We start from the raw sequence: 7299 nt of genomic DNA on the forward strand, positions 1-7299 counted from the left end.
AATTTCAAAAACATAATTTTCATCTCCAATTCTTAACTTAATTCCACCATTTTCTAATTATGCACCAATTTTTGTGGTTTCTATGTTTCTGAATCTGAAAGCTGGACCAAATTATAGATTTGATTTTTTCTTTACATAAATTTCCTTTTAACAAAGCTTTACACATTTATAACCTGTTTTTTGTAAGACGTATTTACACAATAATAAATATACATCATATAACTAAAATATAATAACAATTAAATCGGGACTTTATTCTCAAAAACCCCAATTCTTTCAGGATTTGTTAAATAGACCTCAAAATAAAGTATTGAACTGACGGACTATTTCAATGGTGAACGAGGCAAGCACTGGACTAACGACTAATACTAAATATTGTCACATTCTTTAGGCAAAATATCTTGCTATTTTCAAGGGAAAAGACATATTACGTCAAAAATTGACTGACTAGCAAATTTTTTAAGTCAAAGTCCTGCTTTATATGATCAAAAGAGAGAAATGGGGTTTAAGATTCACTTGACACAAACTAGGTCATTTTGGGACTAACATATGGTTCAATTCTCTTTTAATAATTTGCTTGCGTGTAGGGGTCTTTAGCAGTGAGAGGAAACCAGAGGACCTGGAGAAAACCCACGAGGATGGACAGACGACCCTACTCACGTACATAACCTGGGAATTGAACCATGCTAGTTGACTCAATGACAAACCTTATGATACAACGTGCATGCGCTAGCTAACCATTCGGCCATCCACCACCTCCCACCCACTTATAAAATCAAAATATTGAGCAGACTTTGATTTGTATCTACAGACAGTTGGCTATAAACATACACAGGATATATATCTCTGGACGTAAAATTTTGAAAAAAAAAAAAATAAACCACATCAAAAAATTAACAATTAAAATGCAATTTTTACCCCTTTAATGCAAACTGTGCAGAATTACTCCCTGTTGGTAGATAAAACACGCTGGAATCTCTCTTTACTTATCCTGTCAAGTTGTTGTCATGGTGACAACCCAACAGTCGACAAGAAGACCAGAAGACAACAAGCTCGAGATCAGATCCCGTCTAGTACTAGCAACACAAGTAAAATAAAAGTGTGGGTGACGTCAATCTTGTTTTAAAATAAAATGACTCAATGTTCCTCTAAGGCCACACTAATACAATTTTCTGTTCTTCAAGGAACACCTGTAAAATATGTCCTTCTTGTTTCTTTGAGAATAAGTCGTCGTGCTGTTCAAACGGTCTTAGTTTCATAATTTGTAAGCTTTGAAATTTGAATCAAAACATTTATCACAGCATTCCAGTGGCATTATTCTGTACTGGCCATCCAATTTTATAGTGACATAGATCAAAATTGGGTTTTGAAAAAAAGACTATTTTTCCAGCGTGCAAAACGACTGATGGGTCAGATCTAGTTACAGCCATTTTCCTTAGCCCTAGGTCTTGACCGGCATATATGGTCGACGTGGAACCCATGGGCTAGACCGTGAAGAACAGAAAATGAAACTGATGTGGCTTAAGGTGAAGCTGTAACTCTACTTGTGGTTCTATCAATTAAAAATCATAAATTTCTAATAGATGTTTAATATGTAATTAATTAATGTTATAAAAATCCTAGAATATTATCATTTATATGGATATACTGACTTCTAGACTTCATAATCAATTTAAGCATACCGATTAAAGATGCATTAATTAAGATTTGGATATAGAACTGGTTGTTCTTGTTATAATAGTCAGAAAATCTCAGTCAAATTACGTTATTCTGAGTGCCGTCCGTTATCAGTGGTTATCACTGTTTGAAGTTTTGACAAAGATTGTTTTTTATTGCAGCAACATTACTTGTTAATCGATACGCGTCTTTGCTTCTCCATTTTTAAATTAAATCATTAAATGGTGATCATATTTTTATCGTATTTTGAGATTTGATAATAGGCTTGTCATGTGAATAAACATCTAAATAATAGTTTAGATAAAATTTCAGGCCTAAAGTAAGAGCTGTAATAGGCAGATTTAGCTCTTGCATAATGCATGTTACCCAGTATAGTGTCTACAATTCTATATTGTATAATGCATGTTACCCAGTATAGTCTGTACAATTCTATATTGTAAATTATACATTCTCTTAGAAAATACAAAAGGCTGGCGTAAGAAAGATATAAATAATTTTGAAAAATAGAAAGTTCATATGTTAGTTGAAAAAGGTAAATTTAACTCTAGAAGTAAGTATATCCATTATTCTATTTCTTATCACTATAAACAACTAGTCCATTCAAAATTTAATTTCTAGCAAAGTCTATTTTGATTTTCGTTGACAGGAAATAAATCAACAATTATTTGGAATATTTCAAAGCACTTAATATGGCGGTTCGTAGAATTTGTTCTTTTTCTATTCTTTCTTTGGCTTCGTCGATTCCACAATCTAGAAGTGCGGCTGCCAACGCTATAGGAATCACCTGTTGCAATAAAAAAAATACAATTCTAATTATTTTATTTTCATCGGCAAAAAAAAGAGAGAGAGAGAAATGGGGTTTAACGTCCACTTGACACAAACTAGGTCATTTCGGGACTAACATATGGTTTAATTTTATTTCTATAATTCACTTGCGCGTATTGGGTCTTTAGTAGTAGGAGGAAACCGGAGGACCCAGAGAAAACCCACAAGGTTGGACAGGTGACACTACTCCTTGTCACGTACAACCAGGGAATTGAAACCACGCCAGTTGACTTAATGACAGACCTTATGATACAACATGCACGTGCTAAGAATTCGGCCATCCAACCCCCCTTGGCAAAAAAGGCTAATGCACAAGACTTACTCACATGAACATATTTTAAGAATGCTGCCTATTCACTGTTAAAATTCCAATACATAAAATATTTTAATGTTGTCTATTAAGTACCATATTTTTCGGTGTATTAGGCATACTTTCATTACCAGATATTTTTATTTAAAGAAGGGGTGCGTCTCATGCACAGAATTAAGCAAATCTAGGCTTATCTCCTTCGACAACAAAGTCTGAAGTTGATGATGTCGACATATTCCGTGCAATAAAGATGGTGGCCATTTCAGCTACCGCTATTCTGTATACCGTTACCTATAAACGACAATGCCAACACCATGGGCCGATAGCGATTCGGCGTTAATGGTGTTTAAAATTATCGTCAATATTTCTGTTATTCCTATGTAATTTTACGTAATAAAATATCCTAGTTTACTTTTTTGTGAATCGGGGGATCACGGTGGTTAAGTAAGTAAGACGCTGGCTTGTTAGCCTGGAGGTCGGCTGTTCGATCCCTGCATTGGCCGAGAAAGTTCATCCAGATTTTCCGGCGTGGTTCTCCCTTGTCAGTGATGCAGGATGGAGGGCCTGACAAGGATAGCTGTCTAGTAGTTCGGTTGGGACGAAAAACCGAGGTCCTGTGTACACATTGGCGTGCACGTAAAAGATCCCTTGACAGTTGGAATTCGATATAAGAGGCCGTAGTGCCGCTGTCCGGGCAAAATTTCCCTCATAGCACACTATATGGCATCTTCATTAGCCCAGTTTGGAGCAGAACAGAGTGACGTTAAATCCTGTTTCATTTCATTTTCATTTTTTGTGAATCGTGAGCTAGTATTATTACCTTATTTTTATGAGCTGCTATATGTATATGACTAGTAATCGGGGCTAGAATTTGTTCATCTGTTAAATCATCTTCTTCGTAAATAGCTCGTAACAAATACTCCGTACATATCTCACTCGCTAAACCACTAAAATTCTACAAAATAAACATGTAACCATCAAATAAAACGTCTCAACTCAATATAGCCTACCAACATGTCCACGTGTTTGTCTTCTCGGTTAGACAGGCAACCCTACTCGAAACCACGCCAGTCAACTTTATGACAGACCTTATGATCCAAAGAGTATGCCTTACAAAATTCAGCCAACCCTCAACCCCAGAGAGAGAAATGGGGTTTACCGTCTACTTAACACAAACTAGGTCATTTCGGGACTAACCCTAACCCTAACCCTAACCCAACCCTAACCCTAACCCTAACCCAACCCTCACCCTAGTGCTTCTAAGCACTAGCCTGGACCCCCCCCGGTCCACTCATGGGTTGTGAAAGAAACAAGGAATTATTACTCATTCTATAGCTCACCACTGCCTCATAAATATACTCATGGGCGCTAGGGGGTGGATGGTCGAATGGTTAGGGGTCGCCTGTTCAACCTTGTGGGTTTTCTCCGGGTGCCCTGTTTTCCTTCCACTGCTAAAGACTCTAAGCGCAAGCGAATTATTGAAATAAAATTGAACTTTGTTTTATACAAATCGAACAATAAATAATTAATCCAGGACTGAAAAACTGAATTAGCCAATGGGGGCCAAGGAAAAATACAGTGGCAAAAAATGTTGCCATTTTTGGTCAAATCAGATGACTCTTTAACCCTAAGTAAATTACCACATAAAAATATTCATTAATAAAAAAGTTTTTTGTAAAAATTTAAATTTTCAAAATTTGGCGCCTAATATCTCCTAAGATTCGTCGAAAATAAAAAATCCAAAGAACTGTAGCTATGTGCCTTGTCTCTGGCTATGTCAAAATGTATCAAATATTACAATCCGACAATTATTGATAACATTACGGCAAAATATCGAAAAACGACAACTTCGGTGATTTCGGACATTTCACATTGTCGCAGAACGTTGGAAATAGCTTTAAAATTTAAGTCAAACCCACTTTCCCAGTAAAACCGAAGACATCGAATCGATCCGACAAGTAGTTTCTGAGATATGCTCAAATGGAAAAATAATAATAATAATAAGTGTGAAACCCTAATAATAACCAAGAAATAAAATATTACTAAAATACCTGAATAATATTCACAGCTCTATAAAACAACTTGCTATTGCTGAAAATAATATAAAATAATTTTATCATTCTTCCATTAAAATATAATATCATAAATATTTCATTTATGAAATCGAAAATGAAAACATTTGTGGTGATGTTCAACAGAGTTAGATTAAATAGACATACCTTAGCCCCTGGTCATGAACAACAACAAAGGCAATAACTCTCATAAACTTAATAGACATACCTTGCTTTCAAATCTATCATTATATTCTGATAAACTTTTCCCACTAAAACATGAGCACCAGTAGTGATAGAATTTAAAATCCATTTTGTTGCGAGCTCATAATACAATTGTTTATATTCATCAAACATTTGTTGAGAAGTAAGTTGCGTTATTTCTTTCTGAGAAATGGTAACTTTTAAGAAAACATCTATATTTGGATTAAGCGTTGTTGGCTGAAATAAAAATCAATCCGTCAGTTTTTGTATATAATAAAGGGACATAATAATAATAATGGAAACAGAATATGCTGAAAATTTCAGTCCAATTGCTTCATCTGAACTGAGATAATAGCGATTCAATTTAGGCTAGCCTCGATCGTCATTACTACTGTAGGTGCGATAAAAAACAAAGTCTTGGTTATCCATTCTTACGTTAAATTATCCGTCATAAAATGTATTCAAATCTACTAAATATCGCAGGTTAGCGATGGCTAGGGCTAGGTAAAATATCGATATAAATCGATAGTATCGATTGGACGGCCCAGAAAAGCACTATCGATAGCGGTGGGTTACTATCGATTATCGCTCTTCAGTCTATTTTTCTTGCGTCTGAAATGTCAATGTTTTCTTTCAGTTAATCATAATACACCGCTCACTTTAATTACCGTACTATCAAGTATCAATGTAACACATAACAAAATTGTGACTGCTTATTGAACAGCCGTTTTCATAAATTCACTCTCATTGAAACGTTACTTTAGTTTTGAAGAAATTATTGTTGAATATCGCTAAATCGGAGATACCCGGATGTGTAAATAAAGTTAGAGTTATTTCCCTTTGCAAGCTTCAGAATTCGTCTGCCATATTGATATTTTCGCGCACACGTATGCAATGTTTTGAATCGGAACAAGTTCATTTTGGTCCCTTAACATAATTATTTACGATATTTCTTCATTCGGAACCACGGCTGCATTATTTTAATAATAAACAACATCAATTTACGTATATATACGTGATATAACAAGTTTTATTAATGTTTTCCAAATAAATCTCCTTAGACAGGAGCAAACGATCTTTCGCAACTTTGTATGGTTTTGAACTTTGAACTTACTCTGTATCCAGTCTTGATGACGACCGTGAAAATAAGTGTGTTTTCGATACTATCGATTATCGACCAACATTTCATTGCCGATTATAGATAGTAAAAATCACTATCGATACCCAGTCCTAGCGATGGCATTAAAGCTGATTATGGTCTTGTTAAGTTAATTAATGTCTAATTAATAATTTAGATAACATTTCAGGCCTAAAGACGTGCGATAGGCAGATTTAGCTCTTGAATAATGTATGTTTAATACTTGACAATGTTTAATATTTTGAAGATGAATGACCGGAAGGGTCTGTTCTACAGTTTCAATCTTTTCTTATTTATGTCCAGGGGCCCGGTTGCTCAACATGTCTCTAGGATAAATGGGTTAATTTGAACAATTTAAATTTAACCACAGGACCGTGACATTGTAGTGCCCTCAATAAAAACTACGTTGGACCTCCTCAGTCAAAAACTGACAGTATGACTAGCACCACAATACAGAATATTTGTAATAGACAAAAAAAAAGTGTAGTGGTCAAAATATGAGAGGTCACGTCTGCGGCCGTGACCCCTTTTTGTCTGTAAATTTTAGTTAAAGTTCAAACCTTTTGATCTGACGTGTTGACGACTATTACAACTTTTTTACACGGTTTCATCAACAGACTAGCATCAGGTACAAAATTACTATCTGTAAAAAATATATAATAATTATACAATATGACTACACCAAAATTACTATTTATATAAGTCGATATTTTTTTCCGCTAAGTCCAGCCTTCGTCTTATGCTCCACTTCGACTCATATATGGATGGGGGTAAAAAAATAAATTACATCTCAAAAATTATTCTTTTCTATAACTGTCGCTCCACGTTTCCGCACACAATATCATCTTAAATAAATCTACTTATTACACTATTTCAATCAAAATATTTGTAGATGTTTCCTTGTTTATTTCTTTATCTAAAAAAAACTGAGCAATATTGTCAACCAGAGAATATGCCATCACAATAGAATTTTTTCTCAGACATACGTCAAAATTGGCACATTTCCATAATTTCACGCATCTCGCGAGATTTCTACCTTTTGTTTTCAGTTAAATTAACCAATCATACTGCGTTGTTTTATTCTATTTTTAGTA

Source organism: Patella vulgata, chromosome 4 (assembly GCF_932274485.2).
Source record: "Patella vulgata chromosome 4, xgPatVulg1.2, whole genome shotgun sequence".
Classification (NCBI taxonomy): Eukaryota; Metazoa; Mollusca; class Gastropoda; family Patellidae; genus Patella; species Patella vulgata.